The sequence below is a fragment of the Anolis sagrei genome, chromosome 6 (assembly GCF_037176765.1).
Source record: "Anolis sagrei isolate rAnoSag1 chromosome 6, rAnoSag1.mat, whole genome shotgun sequence".
NCBI classification, from domain to species: Eukaryota; Metazoa; Chordata; class Lepidosauria; order Squamata; family Dactyloidae; genus Anolis; species Anolis sagrei.
The window spans coordinates 47,771,594-47,798,745 of NC_090026.1; the positions used below are offsets into that span (position 1 = coordinate 47,771,594).

Consider the following 27,152-nt stretch of genomic DNA (forward strand, 5'->3'; position numbering starts at 1 on the left):
GATCGATGGTATCGAAAGCCGCTGAGATGTCCAGGAGAACCAACAGGGTCACACTCCCCCTGTCCAACTCTCTGCGGAGGTCATCCACCAAGGCGACCAAGGCTGTCTCGGTGCCATGACCAGGCCTGAAACCAGACTGTGCCTGACTACACGGAGAAGCCATTGAAATACACAAGCATGTGGACAATTTCAACAGAAAGGAGGAAACCATGAAAATGAACAAAATCCGGCTACAAGTATTTAAAAAAACTCTAAAATTACAACAGCAAAACAAAAGAGAGGAAGGAATCAGGCACATCTAATCACCTCTCAACAAAAGATTGCCCCAGGCACTGCCAGGCCATCAAATGCTAATCAAGGTAGTCAGTTGAAACATTCACACTGAGCTCCAGCAGACAAGAGTCCTTTGACCCACCCTGGTCTTTCCACAGATATATAAATCCTTTTTCCTAGTTCCAACAGACCTCACTACTTCTGAGGATGCTTGCCATAAATGCAGGTGAAACATCAGGAGAGAATGCCTCTAGAACATGGCCATATAGCCAAAAAAACCTACAACATAATTTTTGCAACTGTTATGAATTGTCATGTAAATATCTGATATGCAGGTATTTTGTTCCAGTGAATGTGTTTTCACTCACTGGAACAAATTTGGCACAAATACCCAATAGGTCCAAATATGAAGACTAGTGGTATTGGGGGGGGGGGGGGGGATTGATTTTGTCATTTGGGAGTTGTAGTTGATGGGATTTATAGTTAACCTACAATCAAAGAGCATTCTGAACTCCACCAATGAGGGAATTGAACCAAACTTGGCACGCAGAAGTCCCATGTCCAACAGAAAATACTGGATGGGTTTGGTGGGCATTGATCTTGAGTTTGGGAGTTGTAGTTCACCTACATTCAGAAAGCACTGTGTACTTAAACAATGATGGGTCTGGGCCAAACTTGGTATGGATACTCAATATGCCCAAATGTGAACACTGGTGGAGTTTGGGGGAAATAGAGCTTGATATTTGGGAGTTGTAGTTGTTGGTATTTATAGTTAACCTACAATCGAAGAGCATTCTGAACTCCACCAATGAGGGAATTGAACCAAACTTGGCACACAGAACTCCCATGGCCAACAGAAAATACTGGAAGGGTTTGGTGGGCACTGATCTTGAGTTTGGGAATTGTAGTTCACCTACATCCAGAAAGCACTGTGGACTCAAACAACTATAGATCTGGACCAAACTTTGTATGGATACTCAATATGCCCAAATGTGAACACTGGTGGAGTTTGGGGGAAATAGAGCTTGACATTTGGGAGTTGTAGTTGCTGGGATTTATAGTTAATCTACAATCAAAGAGCATACTGAACCCCACCAATGATAGAATTGGGCCAAACTTTCCAAACAGAACCCCCATGACCAACAGAATATATTGTGTTTTCTGATGGCCTTTGGCAACCCCTCTGATATCCCCTCACAACCCCCCAGGGGTCCCGACCCCCAGGTTGAGAAACACTGCTCTAGAGCATTGAGTCATGGCAGTTTGAAGTGGGATCAAACAACATTAATTCCACAGTGCAGATGCACCCATAGGCAAGTTGGTTTTCAACTTGTCCTAACTTGCCTCCCACTCCCATTCTTGAGGATTTCCAAGAGGTCATGAGTTTGCCTTATGATGTGCCAGAGCCTGCTGAAAACCATTTACTCCACAAAAGAACCAGGAATGGATAGGCTCTTTATGAACAATGGCCTTTCTTCATGCAGGTGCAAGCGGAAAGCCTTGGAAAAATAAGCCAAGTATATCAACTGTAAACACTGTATGTGTTCTTGGATTTGTTAGGTACACACATTGTATGTGCTCTTGGATTCTTCATTAAAGAAGAAACAAGAAGTAAAATCCGCAAATAATCCAGACATGGAAGTCATTTCCACAAGGCAGAGAAAAGGAGAAGCACAGATTTGTAGCTCGGAGGGCCATTGAATGAGGAAGTACAGAAGGCCCAGTCTTGTGCAAGTGGAGGTCGACAGAGAAAGCAAATGAAGAAAGTTTTTCGCCTAAAGCAAAACTCTTCCGCAGATGGATAGGAAAATAAAGACGTACACCACATAATAGTGTCTTAGCTATATAAATAAAAATGTAATATTCGTTTGTGGGATAAACATAACTCAAAAACAACTGGGCGAATTGACACCAAATTTGGACACAAGACACCTAACAACCTAATGTACGTCCTTCACTCAAAAAAATTGATTTTGTCATTTAGGAGTTGTAGTTGCTGGGATTTATAGTTCACCTACAATCACAGAGCATTCCGAACCCCACCAATGATGAAATTGAACCAAACTTGGCACATGACCAACGGAAAATACTGGAAGGGTTCGGTGGGCAGTGTCCTTTGGTTTTGGAGTTATAGTTCACCTACATCCAGAGATCACTGTGGACTCAAACAAGGATGGATCTGGACCAAACTCTACACAAATATTCAATATGCCCAAATGTGAATACTGGTGGAGTTTGGGGAAAATAGAATCTTGACATTTGGGAGTTGTAGTTGCTGGGATTTATAGTTCACCTACAATCACAGAGCATTCTGAACCCCACCAACGATAGAATTGGGCCAAATCTCCCACAAAGAACCCCCATGACCACCAGAGTGGGACACAGCAATGTGTGGCAGGGAATGGCTACTAGCTATATAAATAAAAATATGTTCGGTTGTGGGATTAACATAACTCAAAAACCACTGGGTGAATTGACACACAATACACCTATCAGGCCAACGAGTGACCATCACACATAAATAGACGGAAAAACACAACAGAAGGGACTTAAAAAGCCAAAAAAAATTAAAAGACACTACAGCGCATGCGCAAAAAACAACTCCCCCTACACAATAGCATATCCGCACTCTCTTCCGGACTACAGCTCCCAGCATCCTCTAGGCCTGGTCCTTTAGGAGAGGAGGATGATCCAAATGCACTGCTTCCAAGCCGAAAACTTTCTTCTCCTTGGATTTCTTTGAGAGCATCCTATCCCCTGAATATTTCCAATTTCCTATTTCTGGACTGCAACTCCCAGCAATCCTCCAGATAGATAGATTAGACAGAGATAGATTGGTAGGTAGATTGATCGATCAGGAGGACGGCTGGAAGTTGCAGTCGAAGAATAGGAAAAGAAGGAAAAAAAGGGGAGGAAACAAAAGGGAAATTAAAGGGGGTGGAGGAAGAGAAGAAGAGAAGGAAGGAAAGAAGGAGAGAAAGAATGAAAGAAAAAAAGGGAAGTAAGGAAGGAGAGAAAGAAAGAAGAGAAAGAGGAAGGGAAGGTTGGCCACAGCAACGTGTGGTGGGTAAAGCTAATTATATACACACGCACTACAGTAAGTGTATATAATGTAGCAAAAAGCACATCACCTGGATTTATTATTACTGGTTATTAGAGAGAAATTATTCATAAGGACAAGATAGCAATGAGCCCGCCTTTATATCTCTGTAAGGCCCTGTCATAGGGAAAGTTGAGCGAAGGAAGATAGATGTTTTGAACTTTGGTGTTGGAGGAAAGTTCTGAGAGTGCCTTGGACCGCGAGAAGATCCAACCAGTCCATCCTCCAGGAAATAAAGCCTGACTACTCATTGGAGGAAAGAATACTCGAGACCCCATCTACCTCAGCTGTTTTTGCACAATCAGCCACTCTCTCTCGCCCAAGGACACTCCCCCTATTCAGTCCACTTAGCTCAGTTACTGACTCTCCATCCACTCAATCATCGGAAGCATCCCTATCTAACATCCAAGGGAGATTATATTCCAGCATTTCCCCTTCCGAGAGCTGACTAGCCACAGGTTCTAACCAGGTGGGAGGGGAGAGGGCTGAGGAGGCGGGTTCCATCCAAGTCGTGTGGGGGAGGAGACTTGTGGGTTACCATCATCCCAGGGAGAAGCGCAACAGAGTTCTTGCGACCCTGAAGAAGGTAGGAGGTGGTAGGCGCCATGGCAGTCCCCTCGGTCTGAAGGTCCTGCTGATCAATGCCAGATCCGTGAATGGTAAGACCTCTGCCATTCAGGATTTGATCCTGGATGAGAGAGCGGATCTGGCATGCATCACAGAAACCTGGCTGGATGAGCTGGGGGGAGTAAATCTCTCCCAGCTGTGCCCACCGGGTTTCGGGGTGCATCAGCAGGCCAGACAAGGGGGGCGGGGAGGAGGGGTCGCAGTGATCTTTCGGCAATCCATCGCCGTGGCCAGATGCGCTGTACCGCAAGCACCTGGGTTTGAGTGCGTCCACCTGAGGGTGGGGAACCGTGACAGTGTGGGGCTTCTGCTGGTGTACCGTCCACCCCGCGACCCAGTAGTTTCCCTGTCTGAGCTAGCGGAGGTAGTCTCGAATTCGGCCCTGATCTCCCAGCACTTGGTGGTGTTGGGAGATTTTAACATTCATGCTGAGACCTCCTTGTCTGGCGCAGCTCAGGACTTTATGGCCGCCATGACGACCATGGGACTGTCACAAATTATATCAGGACCCACCCATCAGGCGGGACACACTCTTGACCTAGTCTTTGTAGCGGACAGTATAATGATCAGAGTGGAAGAACAAAACATCCTTCCAGTGTCATGGTCTGATCATTATCTGGTCAGCTTTAAGCTTGCTGCGATCCCCAACCTTCGCAGGGGTGGAGGACAAATTAAGATGGTCCGCCCCAGGAGACTGATGGATCCGGATGGATTCCTGAGGAATCTTGGGGTTCTTCCTGCCATGGAACCTGGCGATCCTGTCGACGCCCTGGTCGACCTTTACAACAGGGAGATGTCCAGGGCGATAGACACGATCGCTCCCGAACGCCCCGTCTCATTGCGTCATGATAGGCCGTCCCCTTGGTTTACCGAGGAGTTGGCTGTGATGAAGCATACGAGAAGGGGGCTAGAGCGCAAGTGGAGGAAATCTCGGGACGCATCTGATCAAGCACGGGCTAAGGCCTCTCTTAAGGCATATTCCGTGGCTATTCAGGCGGCCAGGAAATCTTTCACGACCGCCCGGATAGCGTCTGCAGCAAATAGGTCATCAGAGCTGTTTCGGGTTGTCGGGGAGCTCCTTCACCCACCTGTGGTGGAGGGGACCCCTGACGACCCAACAGCTCGGTGTTGCGATTTCGCACACCACTTTGCAGGCAAGGTTGCCCAGATACGTCTTGAGCTCGACTCCAATCTTATTGTAGCGCCAAGAGAGGTGACCGAGGCATCTGCTTGTCCAATTTTGTGGGATTCTTTTCGGCTTGTTCTTCCTGAGACCGTGGAGGAGGTTCTTGGGGCTGTGAGGGCGACCACTTCGGCTCTTGACCCTTGCCCATCCTGGCTTATTAAATCTGCCAAGGAGGGGTTGGTTGATTGGTTTGTGTTGATCATTAACGCTTCGTTGGAGCAAGGGATCTTTCCATCTAGTTTGAAACAGGCTGTGGTTCGTCCACTCCTAAAGAAGTCATCCCTTGACTCTACGGTGCTGAACAACTACAGACCGATTTCCAACCTCCCTTTTTTGGGTAAGGTGCTGGAGCGGGTGGTTGCCCTCCAGCTCCAGAGCTTCCTGGATGACATCAATTACCTGGATCAGGCACAGTCTGGTTTCAGGCCTGGTCATGGCACCGAGACAGCCTTGGTCGCCTTGGTGGATGACCTCCGTAGAGGACTAGACCGGGGGAGTGTAACCCTGCTGGTCCTCTTGGACATCTCAGCGGCTTTCGATACCATCGACCATGGTATCCTTCTGGGTCGGCTATCTGGGATGGGCCTTGGGGGCACGGTTTTGTCGTGGCTCCAGTCCTTCCTGGAGGGACGTACCCAGATGGTGAAGCTGGGTGATGCCTGCTCGGACCCCTGGCCTTTGACCTGTGGGGTCCCGCAAGGCTCCATTTTATCTCCCATGCTTTTTAACATCTACATGAAACCGCTGGGAGAGGTCATCCGGAGTTTTGGAGTTGGGTGCCATCTCTACGCAGATGACACACAACTCTACTACTCTTTTCCACCTAATTCCAAGGAGGCCTCTCGGGTGCTGGACGAGTGCCTGGCCGCTGTGTCTATCTGGATGAGGACGAACAAGCTGAAGATCAATCCCGACAAGACAGAGGTCCTCCTGGTTGATCGCAAACCAGACCGGGGTATAGGGTGGCAACCTGTGTTGGACGGGGTTACACTCCCCCTGAAGCCACAGGTCCGCAGCTTGGGAGTCCTCTTGGATTCATCGCTCACGCTTGAGGCTCAGGCGTCGGCGGTGTCCGGGGGGGCTTTTGCACAACTGAGACTTGTGCGCCAGCTGCGCCCGTACCTCGCGAAGGCTGATCTGGCCGGGGTGGTCCATGCCTTAGTCACCTCTAGATTGGACTACTGCAATGCGCTCTACGTAGGGCTGCCCTTAAAAACGGCTCGGAAATTTCAACTGGTCCAACGGGCAGCAGCCAGGATGCTAACCGGGGCCCCCTACAGAGAGAGGTCAACCCCCCTGTTTAGGGAGCTCCACTGGCTGCCATTTATCTTCCGAGCCCAATTTAAGGTGCAGGTGCTTACCTACAAAGCCCTGAACGGTTTGGGACCATCCTACCTACGAGACCGCATCACAGTCTACGAACCCACACGCTCGCTCCGGTCATCAGGAGAGGCCCTGCTCGTGATCCCACCCGCCTCACAGGCGCGTTTGGTGGGGACGCGGGACAGGGCCTTCTCTGTGGTGGCCCCCCGCCTCTGGAATGCCCTCCCGAAAGATCTCAGACAGGCCCCCACCCTGGCGGTCTTTAGAAAAAACCTGAAAACCTGGCTATTCCAACGTGCCTTCTCAGATTAGGAATCCCCACTATCAAAGCCCAGAAGCACTTTAGTAGAGCCAAGATCACTTTCAACGCACACCGTACTTATATCTTAATCTTATATCCCTCCGACACTTTTTTCAGCACTTTTAACCCTGTACCCCACCCCAGCCGGCTCAGTTTTTTAAATAACGTCCTGTTGTATTGTTATTGCCTTTGTTTTCTGCTTTAACTGTTTTATTTTGTTTTATTTTGCTATGTATTGTATTGTTGTATTGTGTTGTGCTGGGCTTCGGCCTGTTGTAAGCCGCATCGAATCCCTTGGGAGATGCTAGCGGGGTACAAATAAAGTTTAATAATAATAATAATAATATTAGAGACAACGTTGAAGTACTTTGGCCACATCATGAGAAGGCAGGAAAGCCTAGAGAAGACAATGATGCTGGGGGAAAGGGAAGGAAAAAGGAAGAGGGGCCGACCAAGGGCAAGATGGATGGATGGTATCCTTGAAGTGACTGGATTGACCTTGAAGGAGCTGGGGGCGGTGACAGCCAACAGGGAGCTCTGGCGTGGGCTGGTCCATGAGGTCACAAAGAGCCGGAAGCGACTGAACGAATAAACAACAACACACTGAGGAATTAATGCAGTTTGATACCACTTATAATTGCCAAGGCTCAATGCTATGCAATCCTGCATACTTTTCGGCAGAGATAACTGAAGATAACAGTTCCTATGGTTCTACAGCATTGGCAGTTAAAGTAGTTCCAAACTGCATTAATTCCATCGCGTAGATGCCGCCAACCATAACAACACAGATCAGTTCCATCTAACCCAGGGGGCATCTACACTGTAGAGTTAATGCAGTTTGGTACCACTTTAACTGTGAGGAATCAGTTTGGTGAGGCACCAGCACTCCTTGGCAGAAAAGGCTAAAGAATGACCTTGTAAATTCTACAATACCCATAACTCCATAGTATTGTCATGGCAGTTAAAGTGGTATCAAACTGCTTTAATTCTACAGTGTAGATGCATTCTGGAAGCCAGGAAATGAGAAAGCAGGAGTCCCTAGCTGGCTATACTTCAAATCTCTCACTGAACAGGAAGGCATTTGTTGCCTATCATGGCTGATATATCTATATAAATAAAAATTGTAATGTTCGTTTGTGGGATTAACATAACTCAAAAACCACTGGACGAATTGACACCAAATTTGGACACAAGATACCTATCAGGCCAACGAGTGACAATCACTCAAAAAATTGATTTTGTCATTTGGGAGTTGTAGTTGCTGGGCTTTATAGTTAACCTACAATCAAAGAGCATTCTGAACTCCACCAATGAGGGAATTGAACCAAACGTGGCACACAGGACTCCCATGATCAACAGAAAACACTAGAAGGTTTTGATGAGCATTGACCTTGAATTTGGGAGTTGTAGTTCACCTCCATCCAGCGAGCACTGTGGACTCAAACAATGATGGATCTGGACCAAACTTGGCACGAATATTCCATATGCCCAAATGTGAGCACAGATGGAGTTTGGGGAAAAGAGAACTTGACATTTGGGATTTGTAGTTACTGGGATTTATAGTTCACCTACAATCAAAGAGCATTCTGAACCCCACGAATGACAGAATTGGGGCAAACTTCCCACACAGAACCCCCATGACCAACAGAAAATACTTATGGCCATCCAGTCCAACTCCCTTCACCAGGGCAAGAAAAAATAATCAAAGCCCTCCTGACAAAGAGCCATCCAGCTATAGATATATATATGATTCACAGAGAGAGATATAGTATCATAGATTTGAAAGGAACCCCTAAAGAAGGACAATTCTATGTTGCATGTTCCAGGGTGGGCAAACCAGATAATCTCCACATCAACACTGACAAAGAAACAGCAAGAAATACTAGGTTCTTGTGGGTTTTTTTCGGGCTATATGGCCACGTTCTAGAGGCATTTTCTCCTGACATTTCGCCTGCATCTATGGCAAGCATCCTCAGAGGTAGTGAGGTCTGTTGGAGTTTGGAACATGGGTTTATATTTCTGTGGAATGACTGGGGTTGGACAAAGAGCTCTTCTCTGCTGGAGCTAGGTGTGAATGTTTCAACTGACCGTCTTCATTAGCATTTGAAGGCCTGGCTGAGCCTGGGGGAATCAAAATCTGGCTACCAGTATTTAAAAAAACTAAAATTACAACAGCAAAACAGCAGAGAGGAAACAACCAGGCACATCTTAACACCTCTCAACAAAAGATTCCCCCAGGCTCAGCTAGGCCTTCAAATGCTCATTGGTCAGTTGAAACATGACCAGTCAGTTGAAACATGACCAAGGTGGTCAGTTGAAACATTCACACCTAGCTCCAGCAGAGAAGAGCACTTTGCCCCACCCCAGTCATTCCACAGATATATAAATAAACCCATTTTCCAAACTCCAACAGACCTCACTACCTCTGAGGATGCTTGCCATAGATGCAGGCGAAACGTCAGGAGAAAATGCCTCTAGAACATGGCCATATAGCCCGAAAAAACCCACAAGAACCTAGTGATTCCAGCCATGAAAGCCTTCGACAATACAGCAAAAATACTGTTTATCCACAAGTATAAATAAATTACATATATTAGGAACCAACACTTTCTCATTACTTTATTTTCCAGATCACCAGACTGGGCCACAGCAACGCATGGCAGGGGACAGCTAGTTATTATTATTATTATTATTATTATTATTACTCTATCATTACTACAACTATTATTATGATGATTATTATTATAATTTCTACTACAACTACTATCATCATCATCATCATTACTTTGATCTATATGCCGCTTTTGCTCTCTTAACTAAACTCAAAACGCCTAACAGTGATTTTGAAAAGTATTCTATACAATTCCAATGTAAACACAACTCACCCAGGCTTTCCCACTGCAGCCAGTTCCAACCCGCTAATGCACAGACTGGCTCAGAGAATGCACTCTCTTCCTACCGCAAGGGGATTGGTTGTTTTTCCCCAGGGGGGCGTGGCGTAGGTAGGTAGAACGCCGGTTCCTCGTATTTGATTGGCTGGTTCGCAGCTTGGGCCCATCCTACCGCAGTGGGTCTTGGCAGAGGCGATCATATGACCCTCTTTCTCAATTTTTCAAAGGCGCGCATGATCTCCTCGGGTTGGGAAGGATCGCACGTGACAGAAGGGAAGAAAAGAAAAAAGAGGGGTCAGGCCAGGCATTAAACCCGGAAGTGGTAACCGAGAAGGGTGTCTCTGAGTGCATGCAGAGGGCAGGGAAAATGGCTTGGTTTTGTTTTTTTAAATCACACTTTCCAGAATCCTTGTCAACATTGTGGTAATTGTAGTCCCCCCCCCCCCCCAAAAGTCACTTTCCAGGCTACACTGTGGAATTAATTCGGTTTGACACCACTTTAATGCTGTGGAATCATAGGATTATTGTTTTCTAGTACTCTAATAAGGCTCCAAATTGGCCTAAAACAGAGGGAGGCTAAAATGATCAAGGGTCTGGAGAACAAGCCCTATGAGGAGCGGCTTAAGGAGCTCAGCATGTTTAGCCCTATTCTGCCTTGGTTAGACCACATCTGGAATATTGTGTTCAATTCTGGGCACCACAAATGAAGAGGGGTGTTGACAAGCTGGAATGTGTCCAGAGGAGGGTAACTAAAGTGATCAAGGGTCTGGAGAACAAGCCCTATAAGGAGCGGCTTAAAGAGCTCAGCATGTTTAGCCCTCTTCTGCCTTGGTTCGACCACACCTGGAATATTGTGTCCTATCCTGGGCACCACAATTGAAGAGGGGTGTTGACAAGCTGGAATGTGACTAAAATGATCAAGGGTCTGGAGAACAAGCCCTATGAGAAGCGGCTTAAAGAGCTGGGCATGTTTAGCCCTGTTCTGCCTTGGTTGGACCACACCTGGAATATTGTGTCCAATCCTGGGCACCACAATTGAAGAGGGGTGTTGACAAGCTGGAATGTGTCCAGAGGAGGGCAACTAAAATGATCAAGGGTCTGGAGAACAAGCCCTATGAGGAGCGGCTTAAAGAGCTAGGCATGTTTAGCCCTATTCTGCCTTGGTTAGACCACACCTGGAATATTGTGTCCAATTCTGGGCACCACAATTGAAGTGGGATGACAAGCTGGAACGTGTCAAGAGGAGGGCGGCTAAAAATGATCAAGGGTCTGGAGGACAAGCCCTATGAGGAGCGGCTTAAAGAGCTCAGCATGTTTAGCCCTGTTCTGCCTTGGTTAGACCACACCTGGAATATTGTGTCCAATTCTGGGCACCACAATTGAAGAGGGGTGTTGAGGGTGACTAAAATGATCAAGGGTCTGGAGAACAAGCCCTATGAGGAGCGGCTTAAAGAGCCAGGCATGTTTAGCCCTATTCTGCCTTGGTTAGACCACACCTGGACTATTGTGTCCAATTCTGGGCACCACAATTGAAGAGGGGTGTTGAGGGTGACTAAAATGATCAAGGGTCTGGAGAACAAGCCCTATGAGGAGCGGCTTAAAGAGCCGGGCATGTTTAGCCCTAGTCTGCCTTGGTTAGACCACACCTGGAATATTGTGTCCAATTCTGGGCACCACAATTGAAGAGGGATGTTGACAAGCTGGAACGTGCCCAGAGGAGGGCAACTAAAGTGATCAAGGGTCTGGAGAACAAGCTATATGAGGAGCGGCTTAAAGAGCTCAGCATGTTTAGCCCTATTCTGCCTTGGTTAGACCACACCTGGACAACTGTGTCCAATTCTGGGCAGCACAATTGAAGAGGGGTGTTGACAAGCTGGAATGTGTCCAGAGGAGGGCGATTAAAAATGATCAATGGTCTGGAGAACAAGCCCTATGAGGAGCGGCTTAAAGAGCTGGGCATGTTTAGCCCTATTCTGCCTTGGTTAGACCACACCTGGACAACTGTGTCCAATTCTGGGCACCACAATTGAAGAGAGATGTTGACAAGCTGGAATGTGTCTAGAGGAGGGTGACTAAAAATGATCAAGGGTCTGGAGAACAAGCCCTATGAGGAGCGGCTTAAAGAGCTGGGCATGTTTAGCCCTATTCTGCCTTGGTTAGACCACACCTGAAATATTGTGTCCAATTCTGGGTACCACAATTGATGATATATATTGACAAGCTGGAATGTGTCCAGAGGAGGGCGACTAAAATGATCAAGAGTCTGGAGAACAAGCCCAATTGAATTGATTTAATGTTTTTGTCTATATGTAATTATTGTGTTTTATTATATGTATATAAGGGCATCGAATCTTTGCCGGCTGTAAGCCGCACTGAGTCCCCCCCTGAATTATTATTTTTATTTTATTGAGAAGGGTGGGGTATAAATATTTGAAATAATAAAATAATAAAATAATTCAAGATGCATCCAAAGTCATTCCATCCATTCTTCCTTATCCTTATAGTCTCTGGTAAGAAGAAAAAAGGATGCAAATGCTGGGAAAGAAATTGAAAAGTTACAATTTCTCCTTCCCTTTTAAAAACAAGCCATATAACAGTAAAACTTCATGCAGAGTTGCCTTTCAACTCCTTCAAAGCACCAGAATGTTCTGATAAGATTATTCCTGCCTTCTCAGTTCCTCCTTCTGCGACTTATTCTTCTTTTCCAAGGTCAAAAACAATTCTGCCTGCAAAAGATCAAGTCAAAACAGGCGTGGAGTCGTCCTGGTTTCATTGCTGTATTGCTACACCCCATTCAGTCTTTGTTTTGCTTTTGGCTGAGCATAGCCAAAGCAGCTCTTTTTAGTGTTCTTAGTATTGCTTGTAGCCTTGGCTGTTAATGATTGAAACAACCTTTATAGTGGTCTAATTACAGTCTTAGGATGCATCTATACTGTAGGTTTAATGCAGTTTGATACAACTGGCATGGCTCAATGTTATGGAGTAATGGAAGTTGTAGTTTGGGAGCTTTTTTTGGCAGAGAATAATAATAATAACAATTATTATTATTATTATTATTATTATAAAGATAATAATAATAATAATAATAATAATAATAATAATAATAATAATGAGTTGTTGTAGGTTTTTTCGGGCTATATGGCCATGTTCTAGAGGCATTTTCTCCTGACGTTTCGCCTGCATCTATGGCAAGCATCCTCAGAGGTAGTGAGGTCTGTTGGAAGTAGGAAAATGGGTTTATATATCTGTGGAATGACCAGGGTGGGACAAAGGACCTTTGTCTGCTGGAGCTAGGTGTGAATGTTTCAACTGACCACCTTGATTAGCATTTAATGGCTTGGAAGTGCCTGGGGGGAATCTTTCGTTGGGAGTGATTTGATGTGCCTGATTGTTTACTCTCTGCTGTTTTGCCCAAAAATCCAATACAGAAAAATAAAATACAAAACAACAATAAATTAAATCATAATAAAATACATAATGAACAAGATAAAATAAACAATGCAAAATAACATAATAGAAAGTCAAACACAATGGGCGGGCCAAATGCACGAGATAAAATGATAAAACCCTGGATGAGATAGGAGTGGGGGGGAAAGTGTATTTGTGAAGGAGTGTATTAATGATGGAAGAGCCCAAAAAGACAATCAGTGGGGTTCAGCCTTTCGTTAAGGACGGAGGAAAGTGCATCATGAGGACAAAACTGTAGATGGAATAAACAAAAATGGGATGTATGGTCACTCTCCAAAGATAACATCGGAAAAGCCAAGTTTTCAAACCTTTCTTAAAGGCTGCTAAGGTGGGGCTTGACTAATCTCACTAGGTAGCGAGTTACAAAACCGGGGGGCCATGGGGGAGAAGGCTCTCTCCCTTGTTCCCACAGGTTGTAACTATGATAGAGGAAGGGACGAAAGGAGGGCCTCCCCAGAGGATCTAAGGGATCGTGGAGGTTGGTGGTAGGAAATGTGGTCACAAAGATAGGCGGGTCCCAAACTGTTAAGGGCTTTATAGGTGATAACCTGCACCTTGAATTTGGACCAAAAAATGAACGGCAGCCAATGGAGCTCCTTAAACGGAGGTTGGCCACTCCCTATAATTTGCCCCAGTTAGTAATCTAGCTGCCGAACTTTTGGACCAATTGGAGTTTCAAGGCCATCTTCAAGGGAAGCCCCATGTAGAGTGCATTGCAATAGTCCAATCTAGAGGTAACTAAGGCATGGACCACCGTGGTCAAGTCAGACTTCAGAAGGTATGGCTGCAACTGGTACACAAGCTTTAATTGTGCGAAGGCTCTCCCAGCCACCACCGACACCTGCGCATCAAGCGTCAACGCTGAGTCCAGGAGGACCCCCAAGCTGCGGACTTGTGTCTTCAGGGGGAGTGCAACCCCATCCAGCACAGGTTGCCCCCCTATACCCCGGTCAGACTTACCACTGACCTGAAGGACCTCTGTCTTGTTGGGATTAATCTTCAGCTTGTTCGCCCTCATCCAGATCGTCACAGAATCCAGGCACTGGTTCAGCACCCGAGGGGCTTCATTGGATTCTGGTGGGAAAGAGTTGTAGAGTTGGGTGTCATCTGCATAGAGATGGCACCAAAACTCCAGATTACCTCACCCAGTTGTTTCATGTAGATGTTTAAGAGCATGGGGGACAGAATGGAACCTCGCGGGACCCCACAGGTCAACAGCCAGAGGTCCAAGCAGGTGTCTCCCAACTTCACCAACTGGGAGCGACCCTCCAGGAAGGACCGGGCCCACAGCAGGACTGTACCCCCAAGTCCCATCCCGGTGTGTCATTCCAGAAGGATACCATGATCAATGGTATCAAAAGGCACTGAGATGTCCAAGAGAACCAGCAGGGTCACATTCCCCCTGTCCAGTTCTCTGCAGAGGTCATCCACTAAGGTGAGAAGAAGGCTTAGATACCTTCTGAAACTGCTAGCCCTATGATTCCATAGCATTGGGCCACAATTTATTTATTTATTTAGTATATTTGTATACCGCCTCTCTCATGTCTTAAGATTCTTCCGAAATGATAGGAGCGAAGAAGCCGATCTAGTCTCCCTAGGAAGGGCGTTCCATATCTGAGGGGCCACCACTGAGAAGGCCCTGTCTCTTTTCCCCGCCAGCCATACTTGTGATGATGGCGGGACTGAGAGCAGGGCCTCTCCAGATGATCTTAAAGTCCTCGCAGGTTTGTAAGAGGAGATTCTTTTGGACAGGTAAGTTGGGCCAGAACTGTTTAGGGCTTTATAGGCTAAAGCCAGCACTTTGAATTGTACCCGGTAGCAGACTGGCAGCCAGTGGAGCTGGCGCAACAGAGGAGTTGTATAATCCATGAGAGCTGCTCCAGTTAGCAATCTAGCTGCCATCCATTGGACCAATTGAAGCTTCCGAACAGTCTTCAAAGGCAACCCCACATAGAGAGCGTTGCAGTAGTCTATACAGGATGTAACCAGAGCGTGGACTACCGTGGCCAAGTCAGACTTCCCAAAGACGCAGCTGGCGCAAAAGCTTTAACTGTGCGAATGCTCCCTTGGTCACTGCCAAGACCTGGGGTTCCAGGCTCAGCAATGAGTCCAGGATCACACCCAGACTGCGAACCTGTGTCTTCAGGGGGAGTGTGACTCCATCCAACACAGGCTGTAACCCTATGCCCTGTTCGGCCTTACAACTGACCAGGAGTACCTCTCTCTTGTCAGTTTCAATTTGTTAGCCCTCATCCAGATCGTCACAGCGACCAAGCACCGGTTAAGGACCTGAACACAACAGTTAAAAGAGGTATTAAATAGCATTCAATCTACAGTGTAGATCAGGGGTCCTCAAACTTTTTAAACAGAGGGCCAGGCCACAGTCCCTCAAACTGATGGAGGGCCGGAATATAATTTGGAAAAAAAATGAATTCCTATGCACACTGCACATATCTTATTCGTAGCGCAAAAAAAAAAAAACACTTTAAAACAATACAATAATTAAAATGAAGAATAATTTTAACAAATATAAACTTGTTAGTATTTCAATGGAAAGTGTGGACCTGCTTTTTTGGCTGATGAGATAAGATTGTTGTTGTTGTTGTTGTTGTGTGCTTTCAAGTAGTTTCAGAATTAGGTTGACCCTGAGCGTGGGCCCGGTAAATGACCTTGGAGGGCAGTATCTGGCCCACGGGCCTTAGTTTGAGGACCCCTGGTGTAGATACAAAGCATGCATTGGAAGCAGATGACCTCCCCTTAACATTATTAAATGTAAATGAGGAATACAGGAGTCATAGTCCATGATCTGGAGGGCCACATAAAATGACATGGTGGTCTGGATTCGGCCCACATGAGTTTGACACATGGGCTATAGACAGGGCGGCTCAACCCATTACACAAAGTAAGCATTTGCAGTATAGTTGATTTTGCCCAGGGGTGCTCTTGAGGCGCTCTTGGGGGAAAATCGACCTTGACATATGCGAGTTGTAGTTACTGGGATGTATAGTTCACCTCCAATCAAAGAGCATTCTGAACTCCACCAATGATGGACTTGAACCAAATATGGCACACACAACTCTCACGACGAACAGAAAATATATATCAGTGATTGGTTGGGGGGGGGGGCAAAATAATGTTTGCTTACCGTTGAAAATTAGCTAGGGCCGCCTCTGGCTATAGACTAATTCTTTTATTTGTTTACCTTCTTAAGCTGCTTGCCAAGGAGCGTCTTGCTATTGAAAGTCATCAGTCATTCAACAGATGACCACTAGGGGGTGCATAACATACATTTTTATTTCTGTATTTTAAGCAGGACTGTCTCTCTTGGGGGTATACTTAAGACTAGCCTTTTATCACGCAATCAGATAGCTTCCTTTACATAAGGAGATATATGGCCTTTCCCCCCATATGCAGTGTTCCTGTATTTTCCAACGCTTTGGTCATCTTCGTGCCAAAGGGAACATATACAAGGCCAGAATTCCACATTGAGTTTGGAAATTATCTTCTTTTAGACTTTTAGAAATTGACCTGGACCTATAAAACCCTATATGGCTCCGGTCCAGCGTACCTGTCCAAACGTATCTCCTTCTACGTCCCACCTCGGAGTTTAAGATCTTCTGGGGAGGCCTTGGTCTCGCCCCCGCCTCTGTCTCAAACACGTTTGGCGGGGACGAGGGACAGGGCCTTCTCGGTGGTGTCCCCCCGTCTGTGCAATTCACTCGCCGGGGAAATTAGGTCATCGCCATCCCTCCTTACCTTTAGAAAGAAGGTAAAAACGTGGATATGGGACAAGGTTTTCGGGTAATTAGGCGGAAATGACTATTGACAATGTTGACAATGGCTTGGAAATGGATTATGGGTAAGTTTAATGGAGTACTCAATCATAGCATACGGCTAGATAATGGCCACCAGACTGGTAATAGTTAGGTAGACTGTAAGTATATTGTTTTAATATTTCTATGCTTTTAACTATTGTAATTATTGGTGCTTGGTATTTTATTATGCGGCATCGAATTGTTGCCAATTGGAAGCTGCCCTGAGTCCCACCAGGGGTTGAGAAGGGCGGGGTAAAAGTGTTAATAATAATAATAATAATAATAATAATCTGTTTAATTTTTTTTGTATATTATTTTAATGAACTTTAACTTGCTGTGTCAGAAGTGTCTTTCAATGGCACAATTTATCCTTTTTTACATTTTAACTTAGATTTTTTATACATACAGTTTTAAGTGTATGTTGTTTTAATTTGTTGTAAGCCAATGTGAATCCTGCATTGAGAGAAGTGAGGAATAGAAATGATGAAATCTGCAGGTACAGCTGTACCAGGAGCTCCAATTTTGTTTGTTTGCACTGAATGTTTGTTGTAGTCCTAAGTTTCAGGGACTCTGCAGATAGGTGGCTTCTTTTGGCTGCAATCATAGGGCAAGCCACCTGTCAATTATAGTTAGGTTCCCTGGTCCCGCCCCCTTTTGGGTTTTTGGAAGGAATAGGAGCCATTTTGGGTTCAGTCCACACAGAGAAGCCTTTCATTCAGGACATAATACCAAGAGCTCCTGTAGAAAGCTTCGTCTTCTACAGCTTGGCCGGGGTTATACAGCCCACAGCTTGGCCGAGGATCATACAGCCCTACAGCTCCTTTGCTGAAGGACTTCAGTCAGCTATCACGGAAGCCTGAATTCTTTTCCCCTGGAAGTCTACAAAGCTCTGCTTGGTAAGGGTCTCTCGCGGAAGCCAGAAGTAGTTGGTACCGGGTGTAGGGGCTCCATGCCAACAGAGGCAAAGAAAGACTGCCCAGATTAGAAGTTAAGGATTTCCCCATTAGTTAGTATACAGTTATGAAGATAGTGCCTGTTTCCTGTGGACAAGATTGAGAGAGAGCCAATAGACTGTTAAGAAAGCTTTAAAGTACCTGTTTGTTTTCATCAATTAAGAACTTTGTTGAACCTTTAAGCATTCTAGAGACTGTGTTTTAAGGAAATCCAAGGGCCTTTAATCTGAGGCAGCCCTGGCGTCCCGTTGGGCACATGGACTTTATGTCCTGTCTACAGTCTGATGCACAGCCCCAGTGTGCGACAGCACAAAATCAATGAAAAAGACTGAGTCTAGCAATATCAGAAAAGTCCCATGCTCGCTTTGGGTTTGATTTAAGCTGTGCCTTGTGGAACTTGGATTTGAATGCCCACAATCCCTCCTACCTGACTGTAATCAGCTCCTGTCTTGAGTATCAACCACTCTTTCCTGCTCCTTTCTTATCAGGAGTGTCACGATTTTCCTACCCAAATATAAATGGTTTTTGTTCAATAGTATACAACTTCCAACATTCCTAGTTTAAATGCACCAGTGATTCAGCTCAGTATTGCAGTTTCCCACATTTCTTGTTGAATCCACTTTATTTGTAATTTTTCTGTCTGTGAATTTGAGAAATGAATAAATAAATCCAATTTGCCCGTGTTGCGGAAAAAATGGTACTGTTCCATTATCTGGGCAGAGGCCACAAGGAGGTGCTAGAGAGAGAGTGATGTTCCATTTTACGAGGGAGAGGGTGGGTTGAAGGAGAAAAATATTTTCCCCTGCTTTCACTGGTTATTCCCCTTTCCACTTTGCATTTCATAAACAAGAGTTGCCCCCCCCCCCCTTTTCCACCTTGATTGGTGTTTTTTTTTATCTTTGTATGTTTCAAAAATCTATATATAAATAAAAATGTAATGTTCGTTTGTGGGATTAACATAACTCAAAAACCACTGGACGAATTGACACCAAATTTGGACACAATACACCTATCAGGCCAATGAGTGACTATTACTCATAAAAATACCGAGAAACGCAACAGAAGGGCCTTAAAAAGCAAAAAAAAAAAACACATTACAAAGCATATGCAAAACCACATATATACACAAACACACACGCATAAATATACATATACACAAATATATATACACACATATGCATATATATACACACACACACAAAACACATATACACAGAAAGGGGGAAGGAAGGAAGGAAGGAAAGAAGGAAGGAAGGAGAGAAGAGGAGGGAGAGAAAGAGGGAAAGAAGGAGAGAAAGAAAGAAAAAGAAGGGAGGAAGGAGTGAAGGAAATAAAAAGTGAAAGAAGGAAGGAAAGAGAGAGCGAATGAAGGATGGAAGGAACAAAAGAGAGAAAGAGTGTGAGAAGGAAGGAAGGAAAGAGACAAGGAAGGATGGAACTAAAGAGCAAAGGAAGTGTGGAAAGAAACAGAGAAGGAAGAAAGAAGAAGGGAAAGAAAAAGAGGGAGGAAAGGAAGGAGAGAAAGAAAGGAGAGAAAGAGGGAGGGAAAGTTGGCCAGTTTTGCTGGGTACAGCTAGTTCTTAATAAAAATTTAATTAAAAAATAAACGAGGATTGTTTCCACGATGGCAACATGGGTGGTGGAAATAACAGAAAAACAGGGGGAAACCCACCTCCACTCCTTCAACCCACCCCCACTCCTTCAACCCACCCCTACTCCTGTAAAATGAACTATCCTTCTCCCTCTAGCGCCCTCTTGTGGCCTCCGCCCAGATAACGGAACAATACTGGAAAAACTTATTGGACAACTTAGCAATTGCAAAGTGCTGTTTAATGCTTATTGAAGTTTTCTAAACTCTTAGTCGGGATAGATCACGGTGGGCAAAACATGGATCTTCAGATGCTGTTGGGAGTGTACCTCCCAGCATTGCTCACTACAGGCTACTCCTACAAATTACAATCCCACAACATCTGGAGAGCCATTCGTTGCTAATAGATGGCAAAGAAAGCAAGGGCGGGGGTGGCCAGTATTAAGTCATGGAGTTGGCATCTGATTATTCACATGAGACAGGCTGCAGACAGTCAAATCACATTCTACAAACTTAACTAAAATTGAACCCATCTTAGTATCTTGTAGTGGAGGGAGAGGATGGGGAACATATAATCCACCAGATGTTGCCAGACCTCATCTACTATCATGCCTTACTGATGGCTATGGCTAATATGAGTTATAGTTCAACATATGCGGAGCTACATGCTCCCCCATCCCTGAGACAAAGTCCAATTTATATGTGCGCAATCCCTTCCCACTTTTCATCTTAACACTGTAATGAGATACAGACTCAGCTCTGGTCTAAATCCAATTGCTAGTTCTAGCTGAATCAATGGGATTACTGGTAAGTGTTGATTTAATATTCAGCATTTGATTCAGTGGGCCGACTCTAGTTGGAAAGCCTAAATACCCTAAGGCACGTGTGTTAGACTCAAACCCCACCGTTTCATTTTATGTGGCCCTCCAGATGCTGGACTACAACTCTCATATTCCTCATCATTAGACACAAGGAGCCCCCGGTGACGCAGTGGGTTAAACCCCTGTGCCGGCAGTACTGAAGACCGACAGGTTGCAGATTCGAATCCGGGGAGAGGCGGATGAGCTCCCTCTATCAATTCCAGCTCCTTATACAGGGACATGAGAGAAGTTTCCCAGAAGGATGATAAAAACATAAAATCATCCGGGCGTCCCCTGGGCAACGTCCTTGCAGACAGCCAATTCTCTCACACCAGAAGCGACTTGCAGTTTCTCAAATCACTCCTGACATGACAAAATAATAATAATAATTAGACATGACTAGAGTTGATGGGAATTGTGATAAACATCTGGAAATCTGCAGTTTGTTCTGTTCAGTCGGGAGAGTGGGTTTTGAATTTAGATACAAGATTTGTATATACAGTGGGGGGGGGGGGGGTATTTAGTCAGATACCAATTGTACAAGTTATCCCACTTAAAAGAGAGAGGCCTGTAATTGACATCATAGATAGACCTCAACTATGAGAGACAACATGAGAAAACACATCCAGAAAATCACATTGTCTGATTTTTAACGAATTTATTTGCAAATTATGGTGGAAAATAAGTATTTGGTCACCTATAAACAAGCAAGATTTCTGGGTCTCACAAACCTGTGACTTCTTCTTTAAGAGGCTCCTATGCCCTCATAGTTGAGGTCTACCTATGTTGTCAATTACAGGCCTCTCATCTTTTTAAGTGGGAGAACTTGTACAATTGGTATCGGACTAAATACTCCTCCCCCAACTGTACGTCTGACTTTAAAATGTTCTTTAATCTCTCTCCAATGACAGAGCCTCAAGTACTGTTGAGTCTCCTTCGGGGCTGAGAAGGGTGGGGCATAAATATGGTTAATAATAAATTATCCCCAGTCCACATGTCGTTCAATAACATCTGGGGATCCAAATTAGATAAAAACTAAAATGCGCCCACCACTATCTGAAAAAAAACAACAACCAACCCCCATATAATTTGCCCCGCTGTATCCATGGATTCTCCATCAATGGATTCAATGACTGCTTTAAGGCATCCATAAAGCTGATGTGTCCCTCGATAAATAAGAGTTTGACACCCCTGCCCTACAGGCTTCAGATCCCATCTGATCTTAGAAGCAAAGCAGTTCCAGTTAGTATTTGGAGAGATTGGCAATGAATACCAGGTGCTGTAGACTCAGTTTCAGATAACAGAACAGGCAAGACTATGCCCATTTCTTTGAGGTTCATAACATGTTGATGCTTCCATTTTCTTACTTGCTCCATTTCCAGTACTGCAATGGGAAAGGACACTGGAACATGGCTACCCATATTTCCTTGCAGCTCCTGTGGCTTTTTTTCAAGGGTGATGTCAAACAGTTGTGTTTTAAAGTACGCACCTGAATTAAAGATCTGCAACCAAGGATGTGACACTTGTTACTGTGATAGGACAGGGAAAATACCATTCTTACCTTACAGTGTGGCTATGAAAGCGCACATGGGACACACTGTGCCTCAGACATCTTTTGCATGTGGCTACTCTTGTCTTTTTCTTTTAGCCCTTTTCGTTTCCCTCCACGGATTTATAGCTTACTAGCTGTACCCGCCACGCATTGCTGTGGCCAACCTTCCTCATTCTCTCCTTCCTTCCCTCTTCCCTTCCTTCCTTCCCACCCCCCTTTTCTCCATCCTTCCAAACTTCTCTTCCTCTTCCCTTCTTCCCCTTTTCTTTCCCTTCCCCTTTCTCCCTTCTCTACCTATTATTGGACTGCAACTCCCAGTAGTCCTCCTGATCAATCTGTCTACCTCCATCTAATCAATCTATCTGGAGGATTACTGGGAGATGCAGTCCAGGAATAGGAAATTGGAAATATGCAGGGATTGGGATGCTCTCAGAGAAATCCAAGAAGAAAGCTTGCATCTTGGAAGCAGTGTATTTGGATCATCCTCCTCTCCTAAAGGGCCTGGTCTAGGAGATGATGGGAGCTGTAGTCCAGAAGAGAGTGTGGATATACCAGTGTGTTTTGTTTGCCAGGGAGTCAATTTTGCACATGCGCTGTAGCATTTTTGTTTTTGTTTTTTTTGGCTTTTTAAGTCCCTTCCGCTGTGTTTTTCAGTGTTCTTATGAGTGATGGTCACTTGCTGGCCTGATAGGCGTTTTGTGTCCAAATTTGGTGTCAATTCGCCCAGTGGTTTTTGAGTTATGTTAATCCCACAAACGAACATTACATTTTTATTTATATAGATTATGAGTTGCTTTATTTCCTCTCCCCACCTCTGCATTTTGTTGTAACCAGATAGTTCAATGACTGTATCCTTGCATGGTCCACGTTTTCAGTGTAGTGGTTTCATGGCATATGTAGTACAGATGGGGCAAAGTGAATCACTTCACGTTTCCTTGATTGTGTGTTTGCCTCCAGTGCCATGCCCTCACAGACTATCTCTGTGCCAAAAAAGGGTGAAACTGTCACAAATAAGATCAAACATCAGACTTGGAATAACTTTAAGCAGATCTATGTGGTCATCTCTTATACTAGTTTGCTCTCATGGGCCTAGGATAGTGATGGGCAACCTTTTGAGCTTGGTGTATCAAAATTTCCCCAAAACCTGAGCATAACTCAGGTGGGATTTCACTTCAAGAAAAAGACCATAATGATGGTCAATTAGAAATCCAAAACACCTCAGAACGGTAGATTGTTAAAACTTGTGCGCCAGCTGCGCCCATACCTTGGGAAGTCTGACTTAGCCATGCGTGGTCCACGCTCTGGTTACATCCCGAATAGAAAACTGCAACACACTCTGTGTGGGGTTGCCTGTGAAGACTGTCCAGAAGCTCCAATTAGTCCAATGCTCGGCAGTCAGGTTGCTCATGGTAGCAGGGTACAGGGAGCGCACAACCCCCCTATTTCACCACCTCCACTGGCTGCCAATTAGCTTCTGAGCACAATTCAAAGTGCTGGTTTTAACCTACAAAACCCTATACTGCTCTGGCCTGGTTTATCTTCCCCATCAAGGACTTGAAGATCTTCTGGAGAAGCCCTGCTCTCAGTCTCACCACCTTCGCAGGCACGTTTGGAGATACAGGGCCTTCTCTGTGGTGGCCCCCCATCTATGGAACGCTCTCCTCAGCAAGATTAGGTCTGCCCCTTCTCTCCTGTCCTTCAGGAAGCCACTAAAATCTTGGCTTTGGAGTCAGGCATTTGCAGATTGATGGTGACCTGTTATAGACAAAGAGTTATTTGACCACTACGTTCTGGACTGAGTTGGATGCTGTTTTTAATGTGATGAATCATTTTATATGTATTTAGAACTTATTTATTGTATGTTGTTTTATTATGGTATTTATTGTAGGTAGGTAGGTAGTCCCCTGACATTAAGTCCAGTCATGTCTGACTCTGGGGTGTGGTGCTCATCTCCATTTCTAAGCCGAAGAGCCAGCGTTGTCCACAGACACCTCCAAGGTCATGTGGCCGGCATGACTGCATGGAGCGCTGTTACCTTCCCGCCGGAGCGGTACCTATTGATCTACTCACATTTGCATGTTTTTGAACTGCTAGGTTGGCAGAAGCTAGGGTTGACAGCGGAAGCTCACGCCGCTCCCCGGAATCGAACCTGCGACCTTTCGATCAACAAGCTCAGCAGCTCAGTGCTTTAACCCACTGAGCCACCGGGGGCTCCTGGTATTTATTGTATTGCATTGAATTTTGCTGTTAGCTGTTCGGAGTCCCTCCACGGAGGTAGAAAAGAACAGGATACAAAAGTTCTAAATAAATAAATAAATAGATTGGATGATGGTTGCTGTGGTTATGTGGTTGCTGGTAATGGCGCTCACAGGGCCCCCAGAGATGTGTCCCCCGCAGCATACCGCTGCTTCCTGCTCCGCCAGCCAGAAGTGAGGTCAAAGATTCCCTATTGGCCTAACCGGAAGTCCCAAAACTAGACGCTCTGTACTGGAGTTCTGTTGTTTTGGCCTACAGACCTCCAGCACAGAGTGTCTACACTATAGCAAATGTTTCCTCCTTGGCTACTGCACCTGGCCATGCAGGAGCTAAGGATGAAACGTCTTTCTCGACATGCAGCCCCATATTTCTATGCGGACACGTCATTGAAAATGGCTATGTGTGTCAGTGCTGACACACGTGTCATAGGTTCGCCGTCATGGGCCTAGGACATATACACCCGCCCAATAATTTTGCCAGAAGCAACCAAGCTGAGAAGGGATATACTATCCTGAAAAGGAAACCATCACAGGGCAATGATACTTTGATAAATTCAGTGGGTTTATATATTAATACCATTCTAAAGAACAAGTAGGAAGTTCCACCAACAGTAGCCATCAAGTCTCCAATTTTTGCCAAGTTTGCACAACTCTTTGTTTATATAATTTGTTTAAAAAAAACTCAAAACATTTGACAAAAAGTTTGAGGTCACTGAAGAAAGCAAAGGCATTCCACACAGTTCAAGACGCATCAGTGTCAGAGAACATCTCTATTTACCCCCTTCCTTTTGTGCAAGGTTTTTTTTTCAGCTATAAAAAGTAGAAAACAGCATTGTGCACTGATTCGGGAAGGAAGAAGAGGTATCTTGTTTGGGGATCTTGATTGTGATGGGTGGCTTTACCACCATCTTTTCTTAAAACTGACTTGATGTTTGACCATCTTTGCGTGAAGCTAATATTACACAGATGTGTATTGTTTTAAAAGATACCTCACATCATGGCAACGGTAGCTTAGGATTCCTGTGGGTGTAGATTTGCTGGCACAGATCATCGTCTGGATGCAGACTTATCTCTGCCCAGCAGTGACTTATAACGTGGAAATGATCATGCCATTGTCCTCTTCAAAACTATGATAGTTGACACTCAAACATGCAACAGACTTGCAGTGATGGATACAAATGTGAAATAGATTTTTGCTTGGCTAATGGACGAAGCTCTTTAAAATACCCTGCAAAGTGGGAAATATTCATTATGGCTCAGTGGACTCTCTTTGTGCATTAACTGCCCTGCATCCCAGTAGAAGACCACTGCCGCTTTCTCCTGCTGGTCTGACAGTTCACACACAGGTATGGGATACTCTCAACTCCTACAAGATATTGCCACGACATTAGCATGTTTGTAGAAGCCGTCTACCTCGGAGTATGGTCAAGCCATCCCATGTCACTCCCTGTAGATGGAAAAGGCTCAGAGCTGGTTTATAGAAGATCAAAGTTTCCACACGGAAGTCATTACATGGACAAGCTGAGAAGGGGACACACAAGTTACAAACAAACTACACACAGAATATCTGCCGTTTTTGACAAGACTTCCATGCAGGAAACTTCATCTTGTGCAACTTGATGGCTTCTGGTCCCATCTCTGGAGAGCCTTGATCTTGCCACCAATCGCATGAAGTAGCAGGAAGTTCCACAGGTATCGATTATACATAATGCTGCTGATGGGCAAGGGAAGGGGGATTGTGAAAGAGAGCATCTTTAAAAAACTTCAAAAGATTGACGAACACGAGGGAGAAGACAAAAGTGTAAATTACTTAGGAAAGGAAAGAAAAACTGGGTTGATGTAGGTTTTCCAGGCTATATGGCCATGTTCTAGAGGCATTTTCTCCTGACATTTCGCCTGCATCTATGGCAAGCATCCTCAGAGGTAGTGAGGTCTGTTGGAAGTAGGAAAATGGATTTATATATCTGTGGAAAGACCAGGGTGGGACAAAGGACTTTTGTCTGCTGGAGCTAGGTGTGAATGTTTCAACTGACAACCTTGATTAGCATTTAATTGTCAGTTGAAACATTCACACCCAGCTCCAGCAGACAAAAGTCCTTTGTCCCACCCTCGTCTTTCCACAGATATATAAATCCATTTTCCTACTTCCAACAGACCTCACTACCTCTGAGGATGCTTGCCATAGATGCAGGCGAAATGTCAGGAGAAAATGCCTCTAGAACATGGCCATATAGCCCAGAAAACCTACAAAACCCAGTGATTCCGGCCATGAAAGCCTTCGACAATACATGAAAGAAAAACTGCCACAGGCTAACTGTATAACTGAAAAATGAGGCTAGGGTAGGACTTCATTTGAGCTAGGGCTCAGCCCCAGGACCTGTTTGTGTTGCTAAGGCTCAGCCCTGAACAGGTGAACAAAGAACCACACTTCTGAGCATATGTGAAGTGCCTCTGTCTAAGCAAAGAATGACCATCATCCATCTCCCACTCTGAAATGCATCTAAAGCAGTGGTTCTCAACCTGTGGTTCCCCAGGTGTTTTGGCCTACAACTTCCAGAAATCTCAGCCAGTTTACCGGCTGTTAGGATTTCTGGGAGTCGAAGGCCAAAACATCTGGGGACCCACAGGTTGAGAACCACTGGCCTAGGTGTTTACGAATGGTGTCTGCAACCATCGAAATAAACAAGGAGCAGACAACCTGCAACCTATAACGTGATTTCATGGAGGGAGGAGTCCACAAGGGGGATGGAAGGGAGAATATGGAGAAATTGAGAAATGGACAGAGCAATAGGAGCTGTGAGGAGTCAAAACATTCAGAGTAACTGGAGGAGCGGGATGAACCTCCCTGTAAGCGATCACATTTGGACGTCTGGCAAGAGCAACACTAACTCTTCCCCCAACAGCCTGCTGGAAAGGACAAGACTTGGGTGGGAGCAGAGAGAGCAAGCTGGAACATCCAC

The 27,152-nt window shown here is 45.2% G+C and overlaps 1 protein-coding gene across 1 annotated transcript in view; it reads right to left on the reverse strand.

Annotated features, from left to right (window-relative positions):
* Window positions 1-9,777, reverse strand: part of GRN (granulin precursor) — a 66,785-nt gene extending 57,008 nt beyond the window's left edge. The window contains exon 1 of the mRNA XM_060781208.2: window positions 9,696-9,777. The gene's annotated coding sequence lies outside the window, so the exon portion shown is untranslated. The remainder of the gene's footprint in view (window positions 1-9,695) is intronic.
* Window positions 9,778-27,152: the final 17,375 nt, after the last annotated feature.